The sequence below is a fragment of the Pungitius pungitius genome, unplaced genomic scaffold (genome assembly GCF_949316345.1).
Source record: "Pungitius pungitius unplaced genomic scaffold, fPunPun2.1 scaffold_24, whole genome shotgun sequence".
In the NCBI taxonomy this organism is placed as follows: domain Eukaryota; kingdom Metazoa; phylum Chordata; class Actinopteri; order Perciformes; family Gasterosteidae; genus Pungitius; species Pungitius pungitius.
The window spans coordinates 1,007,465-1,025,546 of NW_026909886.1; the positions used below are offsets into that span (position 1 = coordinate 1,007,465).

Sequence of the window (18,082 nt, forward strand, 5' to 3'; positions counted from 1 at the left end):
GAAAAGCAGCTTACGGCCATACCTCTCTGGTTCCGCCCGATCTCGTCTGATCTCGGAAGCTAAGCAGAGCAGGGCCTGGTTAGTACCTGGATGGAAGACCGCCTGGGAATCCCAGGTGCCGTAAGCTTTTTCACTTCTCTCTCTGAAAGCCGCCCAGCGCCGTAAATTGTACACCTGCACAATTGTAAAAAAAAATTCACATTGTAGAAGAGATGCAATAGGAAGAAGATGAAAGGTGGCTTACGTCCATACTATCGTCAGGCCATTTGAGGTGGCGGGGACTGCAATGGCCATTCACCGATTGGCTGGGACCCCTGGGCGGGTCTTCTCTAGTCCATCCAATTTTCGGCATGGGATGTCACAGCCTTCTTTGCATACCCTTATTTAACCCACACAAAGATGCCAACGGCAGGCGTGTCATAATTCATTGACGCATTATAAAGGATTAGGAAAAAGATAAAAAGCAGCTTACGGCCATACCTCTCTGGTTCCGCCCGATCTCGTCTGATCTCGGAAGCTAAGCAGAGCAGGGCCTGGTTAGTACCTGGATGGAAGACCGCCTGGGAATCCCAGGTGCCGTAAGCTTTTTCACTTCTCTCTCCGAAACCCGCCCAGCGCCGCAGATTGTACACCTACAAATTACAAAAAGAATATCACATTGTTGAAGAGATGCATGTTTAGTGTTGTTTTAACGTTGGATATGAAAGGAAATTAGACAATATTATCCAAAATGATTCCGTTTCATGATTGCTAAATTAGTGTTGATCAACATTTACGATTGGCATACTATTGTTTGTAATTTAGCCGTTGAAATACAGGTGCTAACCCAACATGTTAGAATTGCCAGTGAAGAAAAGTAAAGTTACCTTCAGGCTTTAGGAACCTCTCTTGCCAATGCTAAGAACTGCTTCAATTTTAGAAAAAGAAACTTCTGATTATCTTTGACACGTTTTAAAGGATTAGGAAAAAGATGAAAAGCAGCTTACGGCCATACCTCTCTGGTTCCGCCCGATCTCGTCTGATCTCGGAAGCTAAGCAGAGCAGGGCCTGGTTAGTACCTGGATGGAAGACCGCCTGGGAATCCCAGGTGCCGTAAGCTTTTTCACTTCTCTCTCTGAAAGCCGCCCAGCTCCGTAGATTGTACACCTACACAATTGTAAAAAAAAATGTCACATTGTAGAAGAGATGCAATAGGAAGAAGATGAAAGGTGGCTTACGTCCATACCATCGTCAGGCCATTTGAGGTGGCGGGGACTGCAATGGCCATTCACCGATTGGCTGGGACCCCTGGGCGGGTCTTCTCTAGTCCATCCAATTTTCGGCATGGGATGTCACAGCCTTCTTTGCATACCCTTATTTAACCCACACAAAGATGCCAACGGCAGGCGTGTCATAATTCATTGACGCATTATAAAGGATTAGGAAAAAGATAAAAAGCAGCTTACGGCCATACCTCTCTGGTTCCGCCCGATCTCGTCTGATCTCGGAAGCTAAGCAGTGCAGGGCCTGGTTAGTACCTGGATGGAAGACCGCCTGGGAATCCCAGGTGCCGTAAGCTTTTTCACTTCTCTCTCCGAAAGCCGCCCAGCGCCGCAGATTGTACACCTACAAATTACAAAAAGAATATCACATTGTTGAAGAGATGCATGTTTAGTGTTGTTTTAACGTTGGATATGAAAGGAAATTAGACAATATTATCCAAAATGATTCCGTTTCATGATTGCTAAATTAGTGTTGATCAACATTTACGATTGGCATACTATTGTTTGTAATTTAGCCGTTGAAATACAGGTGCTAACCCAACATGTTAGAATTGCCAGTGAAGAAAAGTAAAGTTACCTTCAGGCTTTAGGAACCTCTCTTGCCAATGCTAAGAACTGCTTCAATTTTAGAAAAAGAAACTTCTGATTAACTTTGACACGTTTTAAAGGATTAGGAATAAGATGAAATGCAGGTTACGGCCATACCTCTCTGGTTCCGCCCGATCTCGTCTGATCTCGGAAGCTAAGCAGAGCAGGGCCTGGTTAGTACCTGGATTGAAGACCGCCTGGGAATCCCAGGTGCCGTAAGCTTTTTCACTTCTCTCTCTGAAAGCCGCCCAGCTCCGTAGATTGTACACCTACACAATTGTAAAAAAAAATGTCACATTGTAGAAGAGATGCAATAGGAAGAAGATGAAAGGTGGCTTACGTCCATACCATCGTCAGGCCATTTGAGGTGGCGGGGACTGCAATGGCCATTCACCGATTGGCTGGGACCCCTGGGCGGGTCTTCTCTAGTCCATCCAATTTTCGGCATGGGATGTCACAGCCTTCTTTGCATACCCTTATTTAACCCACACAAAGATGCCAACGGCAGGCGTGTCATAATTCATTGACGCATTATAAAGGATTAGGAAAAAGATAAAAAGCAGCTTACGGCCATACCTCTCTGGTTCCGCCCGATCTCGTCTGATCTCGGAAGCTAAGCAGTGCAGGGCCTGGTTAGTACCTGGATGGAAGACCGCCTGGGAATCCCAGGTGCCGTAAGCTTTTTCACTTCTCTCTCCGAAAGCCGCCCAGCGCCGCAGATTGTACACCTACAAATTACAAAAAGAATATCACATTGTTGAAGAGATGCATGTTTAGTGTTGTTTTAACGTTGGATATGAAAGGAAATTAGACAATATTATCCAAAATGATTCCGTTTCATGATTGCTAAATTAGTGTTGATCAACATTTACGATTGGCATACTATTGTTTGTAATTTAGCCGTTGAAATACAGGTGCTAACCCAACATGTTAGAATTGCCAGTGAAGAAAAGTAAAGTTACCTTCAGGCTTTAGGAACCTCTCTTGCCAATGCTAAGAACTGCTTCAATTTTAGAAAAAGAAACTTCTGATTATCTTTGACACGTTTTAAAGGATTAGGAAAAAGATGAAAAGCAGCTTACGGCCATACCTCTCTGGTTCCGCCCGATCTCGTCTGATCACGACCGAAGGCTCCGCCCATTGCAGGTAGCAGGAAGTGCCAGTAGACCAGATTTGTTTGCCACACGGCTCCTTGTAGGGGCTCTCTTTTTCACCTCTGTTTGGGCTTATATTTGGATGCTTTAAGCGTTTTGTGTTGTCCTTTGAGACGTTTAGTACCCCCAGCAGTACTGTACTGCCTGGGGGGAAACTCCTTTTTTAGATATCCCCCACTTTGGTAGAAAGGGGCGTTTTTCGTCTATTTTTATTTTATTAAATATGGCAGACCAGCCGACCAAACCAGCACAGACCAAGATAACGGAGGACGACAAAAGAAGGTTTATGGCAAGCGTAAACGAGAGCGAGGAGAGAAATACCAGAGAGGAAGAAAGGAAAAGAAACCAGAGCTTGACGGTGAGAGTGGAGATGGAGGGGGAGGATACCATACCAATAATGGAAATGATGAGCTGCATCCGTGGGCTGTGCGGAGGTCTTATGGCCTGCCGGGTGTTAGGCCCCAACAAATATGAGGCTACCATGAGCCACCCGAAGGGAAAAGAGAGACTCATGGAAGGTTTTAAAATTAATGGCGCCACTGCTCACGTCAGTGAAATTACCAACGATGAGCTGGTAGTATCGTTCCTAAATCTGCCATATTACATTGAGGACTCGGAGATCATAGCCAAACTGCTAACATGGGGAGTTTCGGCGGTGTCCCCGATCAAAAGAAGAATGTGGCCGGGCACCAAGGTGGCCGATGGGACAAGGTTTGTGAGAGTGAAGTTCAACCAACATATTCAGTCACTTCCATACTCCACAAAATTTAACACGGCGTTGGGAGCAGAGTACTTCAGAGTCATTCATGACAAACAAGTTCGAGTATGCAGAATGTGCATGCAGCCGGGACACATCCTCAGAGACTGCCCAGAATTCATGTGCCACCAGTGTGGTGTGCAGGGCCACTACGCAAGAGAGTGTGTACAAAAGAGACAGACAAGGTGTGCCCTATGTAAAAATGAAGTAGAAAGATGCATATGTAACGTGAGTGAAGAGGAGATGAGTCAAGCTGGGTCAAGCGAATCGGATCTGGAGAGGAAGGGAGAGCAAGGGGGTGAGGAGCACGGTGACAGCAGCACGGTGGTGATCCAGGAGAGCAGCGCGGTGGGGCCAGTGGAGGAGGACCGGCACCAGACCACCGCAACCAGTGGGCCGAAGACGGTCGAGGGACCAGAGGAGATAGGAGAGCCGGGCGGTGAACCGGGAAAAGATGCAGTGGATGAGGTGCAGGTGGGAGAAACGGAGACGGAGCCGGCACAGGCAGTCCAGCCGGTACAGCAGAAGCTGAGGAGATCGGCCAGGCAGGTGGAGGTAGAGTCCTCCCTTGACGTGGAAGAGGGGCGAGAAGGCGAGCCGGGGCCGCAGACAATGCAGTTGTCGGAGCCATCTGAAGAATCGGACATGGACTTTACAAATGAAGCGAAAGAGGTGAGGAAAAGACACAACGTATGGTCGACGAAAGCGAAGAAGAAGATGACAAAGAAGAAATAGGAATTTAATGCAACTGCTCTTTATAATGATGTCCCTGTCCCTGACCCTGGCATCACAAAATATAAACAGCTGTAGGAATACCCAGAAAATGAATGAGGTACTAATGCAGAACAGGTATGTGGATGTTGTTTGCCTACAAGAAACAAACTGGGACACAAACTGGGTAGATACATGTGCCAAGCAATGGAAAGGGACGGTCCACTCAAGTGAGGGGACCGCAAGGTCATGTGGGGTGGCCATTTTGATCGGCCCAGAAAACATCAGTGGGTATAGGGACATTTTTAAAGATAGTGAAGGCAGATGCATTATAATAGAGGTGATTTATAAGGGAGAACCAATCAGAATAATTAATATATATGCCCCAAATATTGGCGAGGAGAGGAATACTTTCTTCCAGAAACTAGAAAAATGGATAACTGGGGAAACGATAATCATTGGAGACTTTAACGTCGCCCTAACTAACAATGACGTATCGATTAATAATAAATTTAACAGCGACATGAGTAGGAGAGCCTTAAAAAATTTAATCACAGGAAACAATATGATAGATGCATGGAGGGTTTTCAACCCTAGGAGTAGAGGGTTTTCGAGGCGGCAAGTGGTCATGGGCAAATTAAAACAGTCTAGGATAGATCTGGCGCTGGTCGCCTCGGGGAGAGTTAAACATATAGTAGATATTAAATATAAGTTTAATATATTGAGTGATCACGCTCAATTAAATATGACACTTGGAGACAAAATGGAGAGGGGAAGGGGATTATGGTGTCTAAATAATAGCATCCTACGGGACGATAAGTACAAACAAAGAATAGAGACAGAGTTAAACAATATAGCTACAGATATTAAATATGTAGAAGAAAAGGCAAATTATTGGGAGGACGCTAAATTTAGGATTAAAAAAATAAGCATAAATTATTGTAAAAAAAAAAAGATGGGAAGAAAGGATTGAAGAAAGAATGTTAAACAACTTGTTAAGGATAGAAATAGAACAGGCAGAAACCAACGGAACTCATACCAGCGAGAAATATGAACTCTACAAAGCTAAATTGGACGAGATGGAAGCAAAAAGATGTAAGGGGGCAGCCATCAGGAGTAGGGCACAGCATCTATTAGAAGGAGAAAGGAGCACAGCGTTCTTTTTAGGATTGGAGAAAACAGCCCAAGAAAGACAGCATATTAGGCAACTGGAGAACGACAATAAATCTGTGATTGAGGACAAGGAGGAAATTATGGCAACTGTCTTTAAGTACTACAAAGAATTGTATACTGACCAAAATCCGCAGAATGCACAGATTACAAAAATAACGAATCACATCACAAAACAGCTACAAGAGGAAGATAAAACCTTTTGTGAGCAGCCAATCCGGGTAGAGGAAATAGAAGTGGCCATCAAAAATCTAAACAGGAACAAGAGTCCAGGGAAGGATGGGCTAACTGCCGAATTATATCAAAGGTTCCCTGACCTGTTCGCGCCGGTCCTGTTAACAGTATATAATGAAATGCAATTAAGCCAAAGCATGCCTGAAACGTTCACAGAGGGGATAATTACCTTGATCTATAAAAATAAAGGTACTAGGGACAAACTGGGAAATTATAGACCAATCAGTGTTTTAAATACAGATTATAAAATACTAGCAAAAGTATTGGCAAACAGACTGAAAAAAGTGATTAAGACAATAATTATGGATACGCAAACATATAGCATACCTGGTAGAGATATACATGACAACATCATCCTGATAAAAGACCTAGTCAGGATCATGAAAAAAGAAGGGGGCTATCTGCTGGGAATCGATCTGGAAAAGGCTTTTGACAGGGTAGAACATCGATTCCTTTGGGAAGCACTAAAGGCGTATGGGTTCGGTGGGGAATTTATAAACTGGGTGAAATTATTATATGCTGAAGCAAAAAGTAGAATCAGGGTCAACGGGGCCCTCACCGAGCCTGTTGAGTTGAAAAGGGCGGTCAGACAGGGATGCCCGTTGTCCGCTATGCTCTACAGCCTTGTGGCAGAACCCCTGGCATTGATGCTAGTGGAGGATAAGCGAATAGATGGAGTGAAAACTAGTAAAGGCAGGGAAATTAAAATAATCCAATATGCTGATGACATCAACATTTGCGTGAAGGATACAAAAAGCATTGACCACATCATGGAGCACATGGAGGAATTCGGAGTCGCCTCAGGGGCAAAAATCAACATGACAAAAACTGAATTAATGGTTTTTAATAAAGATAAAGCACTGGATAACAAATGGGGTTTCAAAATAGTACAAGACGTGAGGAAAGTACTTGGGGTATATATAGGGGAAAATGAAGAAGGCGCCAGGGACAAAACCTGGACAGAAATTATTGAGAAAATTAAAAACATATGTAGCCTGTGGTACGCCAGGGGCCTGAACCTAAGAGGGAAGGTAATCATATCTAATGCGCTAGTATTGTCAAAAGTTAACTACATTTTGGGGTCTTGCGAGATGCCAAATTGGGCTTCAGACTCAATTAATGCGGTGATTTCCTCATTCTTGTGGAAGAGGAAGGGCAATACAATCGCCCGCAGGACGCTAATCGCTAGCAAAAGGGAGGGGGGTCTAGATCTGATTGACCTCAGAGCCAAAAGAGATGCTCTGAGGGTTAAGCTAATTGGGAAATTTCTTGACCTGAGAAGGCAACATCCATGGAAAGACAACCTGGCGACCCTCCTGACAGAGTACGGTGAGAAGAATAACTACAACCTGTTTGCTTTTGCTCCAAGGAATGTTTCTGGAGGGTTTCCAGGTTTCTACCGGGAAATGTTGGAGGCCTGGGACAAGTTTCTGCCCCACCTCAGACCGGACATGGAGTACAGAGAGCAGGTGATGCTGTTACCGATCCTCAACTCACCTTTCTTCTCACACAAGGGCAGGCCCCTGGCGTCCAAGCCGCTCCGTGAGGCAGGCCTGACGACACTGGGGGGGGCCGACGGGAGAGGGGGTAAGTTGGGTTTTGATTGTGGGAAAGCATTAGCGATCTTGAACAGAGCGGGGGTGTTTTTTAAGAAGAAACAGATAGCGGAAATTGGGTTGAGAGTTAATAAATGTATTTGCAAGGAATGGCAAACATTGATGCGCAGTAACAGCAAAGGGCAGGGCGACGGGGTGAACTTTATTCTGTGCCACAATGGAAAGAATATCCCAGTTACACAAATAAAAACAAAGGTAATCTACAACTTTCTAATTAGAAAACTGGTCAAGAAGCCAGCATCAGAACCAAGATGGGCAAGCATGTTTCCAAAAAAAGAAATCCAGACAATCTGGGGGAACCTAAACGTCCCTTTTATCCCACATTCAGTTTTCAACACAGAATTCAAACTGAGGCACAGGCGGTTTTTCACAAGCATCGTCCTCCATCAAATATACAGAGACAAATTTGAAAGGACTTGTGCGGTGTGTGGGCTAGAGGACGAGACTTTGGAACATCTCACACTTGAATGTCCAGCCCTAAAAACTTTGCAGATATATGTGCGCGGATTGTTATGCAATCAATGTGGTATAAATGAGGAGAGTCTGAAAGACTGGGACTGGATATGGCTTTTTGGCATGCCCAAAAAAAGTAAAGGAGGGGCTGAAGCCCAAGTGAATACACTCCTTGCATTTGCCAGGCACGCAGTAATCCTGAGGAGAAATTATGCACTGTACGAGGGAAAGACTGTAAGCATTTTGGAGTTGTACAAGAATCTCTTAAAAGCACACATTAGACTGCTGCATGTCTGTAGGAAAGAATGGGTCTCGGAGCATTTTTTAAATAAGACAGCGATGGGTAAAGTTGTAGAAGGGCAGGGGCTTGTCTTCTATTTCTAATTAAACTCTTGTGTCTGTAATTGTAATTTGTAATCTGTAAGGGTTGTGGTAATACCAGATGATATGGAAATATATATATAATTATATGTACAAATATGTGGTGCGGGTGTGTATGAGTGTGAAAAAACAAATGTAATGTATTTTTTGTATTTTTGATAATAAAAGATAAAAAAATCTCGGAAGCTAAGCAGAGCAGGGCCTGGTTAGTACCTGGATGGAAGACCGCCTGGGAATTCCAGGTGCCGTAAGCTTTTTCACTTCTCTCTCCGAAAGCCGCCGAGCGCCGCAGATTGTACACCTACAAATTACAAAAAGAATATCACATTGTTGAAGAGATGCATGTTTAGTGTTGTTTTAACGTTGGATATGAAAGGAAATTAGACAATATTATCCAAAATGATTCCGTTTCATGATTGCTAAATCAGTGTTGATCAACATTTACGATTGGCATACTATTGTTTGTAATTTAGCCGTTGAAATACAGGTGCTAACCCAACATGTTAGAATTGCCAGTGAAGAAAAGTAAAGTTACCTTCAGGCTTTAGGAACCTCTCTTGCCAATGCTAAGAACTGCTTCAATTTTAGAAAAAGAAACTTCTGATTAACTTTGACACGTTTTAAAGGATTAGGAAAAAGATGAAAAGCAGCTTACGGCCATACCTCTCTGGTTCCGCCCGATCTCGTCTGATCTCGGAAGCTAAGCAGAGCAGGGCCTGGTTAGTACCTGGATGGAAGACCGCCTGGGAATCCCAGGTGCCGTAAGCTTTTTCACTTCTCTCTCCGAAAGCCGCCGAGCGCCGCAGATTGTACACCTGTTTTAACGTTGGATATGAAAGGAAATTAGACAATATTATCCAAAATGATTCCGTTTCATGATTGCTAAATCAGTGTTGATCAACATTTACGATTGGCATACTATTGTTTGTAATTTAGCCGTTGAAATACAGGTGCTAACCCAACATGTTAGAATTGCCAGTGAAGAAAAGTAAAGTTACCTTCAGGCTTTAGGAACCTCTCTTGCCAATGCTAAGAACTGCTTCAATTTTAGAAAAAGAAACTTCTGATTATCTTTGACACGTTTTAAAGGATTAGGAAAAAGATAAAAAGCAGCTTACGGCCATACCTCTCTGGTTCCGCCCGATCTCGTCTGATCTCGGAAGCTAAGCAGAGCAGGGCCTGGTTAGTACCTGGATGGAAGACCGCCTGGGAATTCCAGGTGCCGTAAGCTTTTTCACTTCTCTCTCCGAAAGCCGCCGAGCGCCGCAGATTGTACACCTACAAATTACAAAAAGAATATCACATTGTTGAAGAGATGCATGTTTAGTGTTGTTTTAACGTTGGATATGAAAGGAAATTAGACAATATTATCCAAAATGATTCCGTTTCATGATTGCTAAATCAGTGTTGATCAACATTTACGATTGGCATACTATTGTTTGTAATTTAGCCGTTGAAATACAGGTGCTAACCCAACATGTTAGAATTGCCAGTGAAGAAAAGTAAAGTTACCTTCAGGCTTTAGGAACCTCTCTTGCCAATGCTAAGAACTGCTTCAATTTTAGAAAAAGAAACTTCTGATTATCTTTGACACGTTTTAAAGGATTAGGAAAAAGATAAAAAGAAGCTTACGGCCATACCTCTCTGGTTCCGCCCGATCTCGTCTGATCTCGGAAGCTAAGCAGAGCAGGGCCTGGTTAGTACCTGGATGGAAGACCGCCTGGGAATTCCAGGTGCCGTAAGCTTTTTCACTTCTCTCTCCGAAAGCCGCCGAGCGCCGCAGATTGTACACCTACAAATTACAAAAAGAATATCACATTGTTGAAGAGATGCATGTTTAGTGTTGTTTTAACGTTGGATATGAAAGGAAATTAGACAATATTATCCAAAATGATTCCGTTTCATGATTGCTAAATCAGTGTTGATCAACATTTACGATTGGCATACTATTGTTTGTAATTTAGCCGTTGAAATACAGGTGCTAACCCAACATGTTAGAATTGCCAGTGAAGAAAAGTAAAGTTACCTTCAGGCTTTAGGAACCTCTCTTGCCAATGCTAAGAACTGCTTCAATTTTAGAAAAAGAAACTTCTGATTATCTTTGACACGTTTTAAAGGATTAGGAAAAAGATGAAAAGCAGCTTACGGCCATACCTCTCTGGTTCCGCCCGATCTCGTCTGATCTCGGAAGCTAAGCAGAGCAGGGCCTGGTTAGTACCTGGATGGAAGACCGCCTGGGAATCCCAGGTGCCGTAAGCTTTTTCACTTCTCTCTCTGAAAGCCGCCCAGCGCCGTAAATTGTACACCTGCACAATTGTAAAAAAAAATTCACATTGTAGAAGAGATGCAATAGGAAGAAGATGAAAGGTGGCTTACGTCCATACTATCGTCAGGCCATTTGAGGTGGCGGGGACTGCAATGGCCATTCACCGATTGGCTGGGACCCCTGGGCGGGTCTTCTCTAGTCCATCCAATTTTCGGCATGGGATGTCACAGCCTTCTTTGCATACCCTTATTTAACCCACACAAAGATGCCAACGGCAGGCGTGTCATAATTCATTGACGCATTATAAAGGATTAGGAAAAAGATAAAAAGCAGCTTACGGCCATACCTCTCTGGTTCCGCCCGATCTCGTCTGATCTCGGAAGCTAAGCAGAGCAGGGCCTGGTTAGTACCTGGATGGAAGACCGCCTGGGAATCCTAGGTGCCGTAAGCTTTTTCACTTCTCTCTCCGAAAGCCGCCGAGCGCCGCAGATTGTACACCTACAAATTACAAAAAGAATATCACATTGTTGAAGAGATGCATGTTTAGTGTTGTTTTAACGTTGGATATGAAAGGAAATTAGACAATATTATCCAAAATGATTCCGTTTCATGATTGCTAAATTAGTGTTGATCAACATTTACGATTGGCATACTATTGTTTGTAATTTAGCCGTTGAAATACAGGTGCTAACCCAACATGTTAGAATTGCCAGTGAAGAAAAGTAAAGTTACCTTCAGGCTTTAGGAACCTCTCTTGCCAATGCTAAGAACTGCTTCAATTTTAGAAAAAGAAACTTCTGATTATCTTTGACACGTTTTAAAGGATTAGGAAAAAGATGAAAAGCAGCTTACGGCCATACCTCTCTGGTTCCGCCCGATCTCGTCTGATCTCGGAAGCTAAGCAGAGCAGGGCCTGGTTAGTACCTGGATGGAAGACCGCCTGGGAATCCCAGGTGCCGTAAGCTTTTTCACTTCTCTCTCTGAAAGCCGCCCAGCTCCGTAGATTGTACACCTACACAATTGTAAAAAAAAATGTCACATTGTAGAAGAGATGCAATAGGAAGAAGATGAAAGGTGGCTTACGTCCATACCATCGTCAGGCCATTTGAGGTGGCGGGGACTGCAATGGCCATTCACCGATTGGCTGGGACCCCTGGGCGGGTCTTCTCTAGTCCATCCAATTTTCGGCATGGGATGTCACAGCCTTCTTTGCATACCCTTATTTAACCCACACAAAGATGCCAACGGCAGGCGTGTCATAATTCATTGACGCATTATAAAGGATTAGGAAAAAGATAAAAAGCAGCTTACGGCCATACCTCTCTGGTTCCGCCCGATCTCGTCTGATCTCGGAAGCTAAGCAGAGCAGGGCCTGGTTAGTACCTGGATGGAAGACCGCCTGGGAATCCCAGGTGCCTTAAGCTTTTTCACTTCTCTCTCCGAAAGCCGCCCAGCGCCGCAGATTGTACACCTACAAATTACAAAAAGAATATCACATTGTTGAAGAGATGCATGTTTAGTGTTGTTTTAACGTTGGATATGAAAGGAAATTAGACAATATTATCCAAAATGATTCCGTTTCATGATTGCTAAATTAGTGTTGATCAACATTTACGATTGGCATACTATTGTTTGTAATTTAGCCGTTGAAATACAGGTGCTAACCCAACATGTTAGAATTGCCAGTGAAGAAAAGTAAAGTTACCTTCAGGCTTTAGGAACCTCTCTTGCCAATGCTAAGAACTGCTTCAATTTTAGAAAAAGAAACTTCTGATTATCTTTGACACGTTTTAAAGGATTAGGAAAAAGATGAAAAGCAGCTTACGGCCATACCTCTCTGGTTCCGCCCGATCTCGTCTGATCTCGGAAGCTAAGCAGAGCAGGGCCTGGTTAGTACCTGGATGGAAGACCGCCTGGGAATCCCAGGTGCCGTAAGCTTTTTCACTTCTCTCTCTGAAAGCCGCCCAGCGCCGTAGATTGTACACCTACACAATTGTAAAAAAAATGTCACATTGTAGAAGAGATGCAATAGGAAGAAGATCAAAGGTGGCTTACGTCCATACCATCGTCAGGCCATTTGAGGTGGCGGGGACTGCAATGGCCATTCACCGATTGGCTGGGACCCCTGGGCGGGTCTTCTCTAGTCCATCCAATTTTCGGCATGGGATGTCACAGCCTTCTTTGCATACCCTTATTTAACCCACACAAAGATGCCAACGGCAGGCGTGTCATAATTCATTGACGCATTATAAAGGATTAGGAAAAAGATAAAAAGCAGCTTACGGCCATACCTCTCTGGTTCCGCCCGATCTCGTCTGATCTCGGAAGCTAAGCAGTGCAGGGCCTGGTTAGTACCTGGATGGAAGACCGCCTGGGAATCCCAGGTGCCGTAAGCTTTTTCACTTCTCTCTCCGAAAGCCGCCGAGCGCCGCAGATTGTACACCTACAAATTACAAAAAGAATATCACATTGTTGAAGAGATGCATGTTTAGTGTTGTTTTAACGTTGGATATGAAAGGAAATTAGACAATATTATCCAAAATGATTCCGTTTCATGATTGCTAAATTAGTGTTGATCAACATTTACGATTGGCATACTATTGTTTGTAATTTAGCCGTTGAAATACAGGTGCTAACCCAACATGTTAGAATTGCCAGTGAAGAAAAGTAAAGTTACCTTCAGGCTTTAGGAACCTCTCTTGCCAATGCTAAGAACTGCTTCAATTTTAGAAAAAGAAACTTCTGATTATCTTTGACACGTTTTAAAGGATTAGGAAAAAGATGAAAAGCAGCTTACGGCCATACCTCTCTGGTTCCGCCCGATCTCGTCTGATCTCGGAAGCTAAGCAGAGCAGGGCCTGGTTAGTACCTGGATGGAAGACCGCCTGGGAATCCCAGGTGCCGTAAGCTTTTTCACTTCTCTCTCTGAAAGCCGCCCAGCTCCGTAGATTGTACACCTACACAATTGTAAAAAAAAATGTCACATTGTAGAAGAGATGCAATAGGAAGAAGATGAAAGGTGGCTTACGTCCATACCATCGTCAGGCCATTTGAGGTGGCGGGGACTGCAATGGCCATTCACCGATTGGCTGGGACCCCTGGGCGGGTCTTCTCTAGTCCATCCAATTTTCGGCATGGGATGTCACAGCCTTCTTTGCATACCCTTATTTAACCCACACAAAGATGCCAACGGCAGGCGTGTCATAATTCATTGACGCATTATAAAGGATTAGGAAAAAGATAAAAAGCAGCTTACGGCCATACCTCTCTGGTTCCGCCCGATCTCGTCTGATCTCGGAAGCTAAGCAGTGCAGGGCCTGGTTAGTACCTGGATGGAAGACCGCCTGGGAATCCCAGGTGCCGTAAGCTTTTTCACTTCTCTCTCCGAAAGCCGCCCAGCGCCGCAGATTGTACACCTACAAATTACAAAAAGAATATCACATTGTTGAAGAGATGCATGTTTAGTGTTGTTTTAACGTTGGATATGAAAGGAAATTAGACAATATTATCCAAAATGATTCCGTTTCATGATTGCTAAATTAGTGTTGATCAACATTTACGATTGGCATACTATTGTTTGTAATTTAGCCGTTGAAATACAGGTGCTAACCCAACATGTTAGAATTGCCAGTGAAGAAAAGTAAAGTTACCTTCAGGCTTTAGGAACCTCTCTTGCCAATGCTACGAACTGCTTCAATTTTAGAAAAAGAAACTTCTGATTATCTTTGACACGTTTTAAAGGATTAGGAAAAAGATGAAAAGCAGCTTACGGCCATACCTCTCTGGTTCCGCCCGATCTCGTCTGATCTCGGAAGCTAAGCAGAGCAGGGCCTGGTTAGTACCTGGATGGAAGACCGCCTGGGAATCCCAGGTGCCGTAAGCTTTTTCACTTCTCTCTCTGAAAGCCGCCCAGCGCCGTAGATTGTACACCTACACAATTGTAAAAAAAATGTCACATTGTAGAAGAGATGCAATAGGAAGAAGATCAAAGGTGGCTTACGTCCATACCATCGTCAGGCCATTTGAGGTGGCGGGGACTGCAATGGCCATTCACCGATTGGCTGGGACCCCTGGGCGGGTCTTCTCTAGTCCATCCAATTTTCGGCATGGGATGTCACAGCCTTCTTTGCATACCCTTATTTAACCCACACAAAGATGCCAACGGCAGGCGTGTCATAATTCATTGACGCATTATAAAGGATTAGGAAAAAGATAAAAAGCAGCTTACGGCCATACCTCTCTGGTTCCGCCCGATCTCGTCTGATCTCGGAAGCTAAGCAGTGCAGGGCCTGGTTAGTACCTGGATGGAAGACCGCCTGGGAATCCCAGGTGCCGTAAGCTTTTTCACTTCTCTCTCCGAAAGCCGCCGAGCGCCGCAGATTGTACACCTACAAATTACAAAAAGAATATCACATTGTTGAAGAGATGCATGTTTAGTGTTGTTTTAACGTTGGATATGAAAGGAAATTAGACAATATTATCCAAAATGATTCCGTTTCATGATTGCTAAATTAGTGTTGATCAACATTTACGATTGGCATACTATTGTTTGTAATTTAGCCGTTGAAATACAGGTGCTAACCCAACATGTTAGAATTGCCAGTGAAGAAAAGTAAAGTTACCTTCAGGCTTTAGGAACCTCTCTTGCCAATGCTAAGAACTGCTTCAATTTTAGAAAAAGAAACTTCTGATTATCTTTGACACGTTTTAAAGGATTAGGAAAAAGATGAAAAGCAGCTTACGGCCATACCTCTCTGGTTCCGCCCGATCTCGTCTGATCTCGGAAGCTAAGCAGAGCAGGGCCTGGTTAGTACCTGGATGGAAGACCGCCTGGGAATCCCAGGTGCCGTAAGCTTTTTCACTTCTCTCTCTGAAAGCCGCCCAGCTCCGTAGATTGTACACCTACACAATTGTAAAAAAAAATGTCACATTGTAGAAGAGATGCAATAGGAAGAAGATGAAAGGTGGCTTACGTCCATACCATCGTCAGGCCATTTGAGGTGGCGGGGACTGCAATGGCCATTCACCGATTGGCTGGGACCCCTGGGCGGGTCTTCTCTAGTCCATCCAATTTTCGGCATGGGATGTCACAGCCTTCTTTGCATACCCTTATTTAACCCACACAAAGATGCCAACGGCAGGCGTGTCATAATTCATTGACGCATTATAAAGGATTAGGAAAAAGATAAAAAGCAGCTTACGGCCATACCTCTCTGGTTCCGCCCGATCTCGTCTGATCTCGGAAGCTAAGCAGTGCAGGGCCTGGTTAGTACCTGGATGGAAGACCGCCTGGGAATCCCAGGTGCCGTAAGCTTTTTCACTTCTCTCTCCGAAAGCCGCCCAGCGCCGCAGATTGTACACCTACAAATTACAAAAAGAATATCACATTGTTGAAGAGATGCATGTTTAGTGTTGTTTTAACGTTGGATATGAAAGGAAATTAGACAATATTATCCAAAATGATTCCGTTTCATGATTGCTAAATTAGTGTTGATCAACATTTACGATTGGCATACTATTGTTTGTAATTTAGCCGTTGAAATACAGGTGCTAACCCAACATGTTAGAATTGCCAGTGAAGAAAAGTAAAGTTACCTTCAGGCTTTAGGAACCTCTCTTGCCAATGCTAAGAACTGCTTCAATTTTAGAAAAAGAAACTTCTGATTATCTTTGACACGTTTTAAAGGATTAGGAAAAAGATGAAAAGCAGCTTACGGCCATACCTCTCTGGTTCCGCCCGATCTCGTCTGATCTCGGAAGCTAAGCAGAGCAGGGCCTGGTTAGTACCTGGATGGAAGACCGCCTGGGAATCCCAGGTGCCGTAAGCTTTTTCACTTCTCTCTCTGAAAGCCGCCCAGCGCCGTAAATTGTACACCTGCACAATTGTAAAAAAAAATTCACATTGTAGAAGAGATGCAATAGGAAGAAGATGAAAGGTGGCTTACGTCCATACTATCGTCAGGCCATTTGAGGTGGCGGGGACTGCAATGGCCATTCACCGATTGGCTGGGACCCCTGGGCGGGTCTTCTCTAGTCCATCCAATTTTCGGCATGGGATGTCACAGCCTTCTTTGCATACCCTTATTTAACCCACACAAAGATGCCAACGGCAGGCGTGTCATAATTCATTGACGCATTATAAAGGATTAGGAAAAAGATAAAAAGCAGCTTACGGCCATACCTCTCTGGTTCCGCCCGATCTCGTCTGATCTCGGAAGCTAAGCAGAGCAGGGCCTGGTTAGTACCTGGATGGAAGACCGCCTGGGAATCCTAGGTGCCGTAAGCTTTTTCACTTCTCTCTCCGAAAGCCGCCGAGCGCCGCAGATTGTACACCTACAAATTACAAAAAGAATATCACATTGTTGAAGAGATGCATGTTTAGTGTTGTTTTAACGTTGGATATGAAAGGAAATTAGACAATATTATCCAAAATGATTCCGTTTCATGATTGCTAAATTAGTGTTGATCAACATTTACGATTGGCATACTATTGTTTGTAATTTAGCCGTTGAAATACAGGTGCTAACCCAACATGTTAGAATTGCCAGTGAAGAAAAGTAAAGTTACCTTCAGGCTTTAGGAACCTCTCTTGCCAATGCTAAGAACTGCTTCAATTTTAGAAAAAGAAACTTCTGATTATCTTTGACACGTTTTAAAGGATTAGGAAAAAGATGAAAAGCAGCTTACGGCCATACCTCTCTGGTTCCGCCCGATCTCGTCTGATCTCGGAAGCTAAGCAGAGCAGGGCCTGGTTAGTACCTGGATGGAAGACCGCCTGGGAATCCCAGGTGCCGTAAGCTTTTTCACTTCTCTCTCTGAAAGCCGCCCAGCGCCGCAGATTGTACACCTACAAATTACAAAAAGAATATCACATTGTTGAAGAGATGCATGTTTAGTGTTGTTTTAACGTTGGATATGAAAGGAAATTAGACAATATTATCCAAAATGATTCCGTTTCATGATTGCTAAATTAGTGTTGATCAACATTTACGATTGGCATACTATTGTTTGTAATTTAGCCGTTGAAATACAGGTGCTAACCCAACATGTTAGAATTGCCAGTGAAGAAAAGTAAAGTTACCTTCAGGCTTTAGGAACCTCTCTTGCCAATGCTAAGAACTGCTTCAATTTTAGAAAAAGAAACTTCTGATTATCTTTGACACGTTTTAAAGGATTAGGAAAAAGATGAAAAGCAGCTTACGGCCATACCTCTCTGGTTCCGCCCGATCTCGTCTGATCTCGGAAGCTAAGCAGAGCAGGGCCTGGTTAGTACCTGGATGGAAGACCGCCTGGGAATCCCAGGTGCCGTAAGCTTTTTCACTTCTCTCTCTGAAAGCCGCCCAGCGCCGTAAATTGTACACCTGCACAATTGTAAAAAAAAATTCACATTGTAGAAGAGATGCAATAGGAAGAAGATGAAAGGTGGCTTACGTCCATACTATCGTCAGGCCATTTGAGGTGGCGGGGACTGCAATGGCCATTCACCGATT

At 43.9% G+C, this 18,082-nt stretch overlaps 25 non-coding genes across 25 annotated transcripts; all 25 read left to right on the forward strand.

Annotated features, from left to right (window-relative positions):
• Positions 1-8: 8 nt before the first annotated feature.
• On the forward strand, positions 9-127 carry LOC134118191 (5S ribosomal RNA). The gene has a single exon (XR_009949748.1). It is a non-coding gene; the product is annotated as a 5S ribosomal RNA (ribosomal RNA).
• A 339-nt stretch (positions 128-466) lies between these two features.
• LOC134118192 (5S ribosomal RNA) lies at positions 467-585 on the forward strand. Its single transcript, XR_009949749.1, has one exon. It is a non-coding gene; the product is annotated as a 5S ribosomal RNA (ribosomal RNA).
• Positions 586-980: 395 nt separating this feature from the next.
• Positions 981-1,099, forward strand: LOC134118194 (5S ribosomal RNA). Its single transcript, XR_009949751.1, has one exon. It is a non-coding gene; the product is annotated as a 5S ribosomal RNA (ribosomal RNA).
• Positions 1,100-1,439: 340 nt separating this feature from the next.
• On the forward strand, positions 1,440-1,558 carry LOC119199526 (5S ribosomal RNA). Its single transcript, XR_005114769.2, has one exon. It is a non-coding gene; the product is annotated as a 5S ribosomal RNA (ribosomal RNA).
• A 395-nt stretch (positions 1,559-1,953) lies between these two features.
• LOC119199525 (5S ribosomal RNA) lies at positions 1,954-2,072 on the forward strand. The gene has a single exon (XR_005114768.2). It is a non-coding gene; the product is annotated as a 5S ribosomal RNA (ribosomal RNA).
• A 340-nt stretch (positions 2,073-2,412) lies between these two features.
• Positions 2,413-2,531, forward strand: LOC119199536 (5S ribosomal RNA). Its single transcript, XR_005114779.2, has one exon. It is a non-coding gene; the product is annotated as a 5S ribosomal RNA (ribosomal RNA).
• A 6,444-nt stretch (positions 2,532-8,975) lies between these two features.
• Positions 8,976-9,094, forward strand: LOC119199532 (5S ribosomal RNA). The gene has a single exon (XR_005114775.2). It is a non-coding gene; the product is annotated as a 5S ribosomal RNA (ribosomal RNA).
• A 344-nt stretch (positions 9,095-9,438) lies between these two features.
• LOC119199538 (5S ribosomal RNA) lies at positions 9,439-9,557 on the forward strand. The gene has a single exon (XR_005114781.2). It is a non-coding gene; the product is annotated as a 5S ribosomal RNA (ribosomal RNA).
• A 395-nt stretch (positions 9,558-9,952) lies between these two features.
• On the forward strand, positions 9,953-10,071 carry LOC119199531 (5S ribosomal RNA). The gene has a single exon (XR_005114774.2). It is a non-coding gene; the product is annotated as a 5S ribosomal RNA (ribosomal RNA).
• Positions 10,072-10,466: 395 nt separating this feature from the next.
• On the forward strand, positions 10,467-10,585 carry LOC119199549 (5S ribosomal RNA). The gene has a single exon (XR_005114789.1). It is a non-coding gene; the product is annotated as a 5S ribosomal RNA (ribosomal RNA).
• A 339-nt stretch (positions 10,586-10,924) lies between these two features.
• Positions 10,925-11,043, forward strand: LOC119199534 (5S ribosomal RNA). The gene has a single exon (XR_005114777.2). It is a non-coding gene; the product is annotated as a 5S ribosomal RNA (ribosomal RNA).
• Positions 11,044-11,438: 395 nt separating this feature from the next.
• LOC119199537 (5S ribosomal RNA) lies at positions 11,439-11,557 on the forward strand. Its single transcript, XR_005114780.2, has one exon. It is a non-coding gene; the product is annotated as a 5S ribosomal RNA (ribosomal RNA).
• A 340-nt stretch (positions 11,558-11,897) lies between these two features.
• Positions 11,898-12,016, forward strand: LOC134119102 (5S ribosomal RNA). The gene has a single exon (XR_009950664.1). It is a non-coding gene; the product is annotated as a 5S ribosomal RNA (ribosomal RNA).
• A 395-nt stretch (positions 12,017-12,411) lies between these two features.
• LOC134118195 (5S ribosomal RNA) lies at positions 12,412-12,530 on the forward strand. Its single transcript, XR_009949752.1, has one exon. It is a non-coding gene; the product is annotated as a 5S ribosomal RNA (ribosomal RNA).
• A 339-nt stretch (positions 12,531-12,869) lies between these two features.
• LOC134118654 (5S ribosomal RNA) lies at positions 12,870-12,988 on the forward strand. Its single transcript, XR_009950214.1, has one exon. It is a non-coding gene; the product is annotated as a 5S ribosomal RNA (ribosomal RNA).
• Positions 12,989-13,383: 395 nt separating this feature from the next.
• LOC134118196 (5S ribosomal RNA) lies at positions 13,384-13,502 on the forward strand. Its single transcript, XR_009949753.1, has one exon. It is a non-coding gene; the product is annotated as a 5S ribosomal RNA (ribosomal RNA).
• Positions 13,503-13,842: 340 nt separating this feature from the next.
• Positions 13,843-13,961, forward strand: LOC134118656 (5S ribosomal RNA). The gene has a single exon (XR_009950216.1). It is a non-coding gene; the product is annotated as a 5S ribosomal RNA (ribosomal RNA).
• Positions 13,962-14,356: 395 nt separating this feature from the next.
• On the forward strand, positions 14,357-14,475 carry LOC134118197 (5S ribosomal RNA). Its single transcript, XR_009949754.1, has one exon. It is a non-coding gene; the product is annotated as a 5S ribosomal RNA (ribosomal RNA).
• A 339-nt stretch (positions 14,476-14,814) lies between these two features.
• LOC134118657 (5S ribosomal RNA) lies at positions 14,815-14,933 on the forward strand. The gene has a single exon (XR_009950217.1). It is a non-coding gene; the product is annotated as a 5S ribosomal RNA (ribosomal RNA).
• A 395-nt stretch (positions 14,934-15,328) lies between these two features.
• On the forward strand, positions 15,329-15,447 carry LOC134118198 (5S ribosomal RNA). The gene has a single exon (XR_009949755.1). It is a non-coding gene; the product is annotated as a 5S ribosomal RNA (ribosomal RNA).
• Positions 15,448-15,787: 340 nt separating this feature from the next.
• LOC134118658 (5S ribosomal RNA) lies at positions 15,788-15,906 on the forward strand. The gene has a single exon (XR_009950218.1). It is a non-coding gene; the product is annotated as a 5S ribosomal RNA (ribosomal RNA).
• A 395-nt stretch (positions 15,907-16,301) lies between these two features.
• On the forward strand, positions 16,302-16,420 carry LOC134118199 (5S ribosomal RNA). Its single transcript, XR_009949756.1, has one exon. It is a non-coding gene; the product is annotated as a 5S ribosomal RNA (ribosomal RNA).
• A 339-nt stretch (positions 16,421-16,759) lies between these two features.
• Positions 16,760-16,878, forward strand: LOC134118717 (5S ribosomal RNA). Its single transcript, XR_009950278.1, has one exon. It is a non-coding gene; the product is annotated as a 5S ribosomal RNA (ribosomal RNA).
• Positions 16,879-17,273: 395 nt separating this feature from the next.
• LOC134118200 (5S ribosomal RNA) lies at positions 17,274-17,392 on the forward strand. Its single transcript, XR_009949757.1, has one exon. It is a non-coding gene; the product is annotated as a 5S ribosomal RNA (ribosomal RNA).
• A 395-nt stretch (positions 17,393-17,787) lies between these two features.
• LOC134118202 (5S ribosomal RNA) lies at positions 17,788-17,906 on the forward strand. Its single transcript, XR_009949759.1, has one exon. It is a non-coding gene; the product is annotated as a 5S ribosomal RNA (ribosomal RNA).
• The last annotated feature ends 176 nt before the right edge of the window (positions 17,907-18,082 follow it).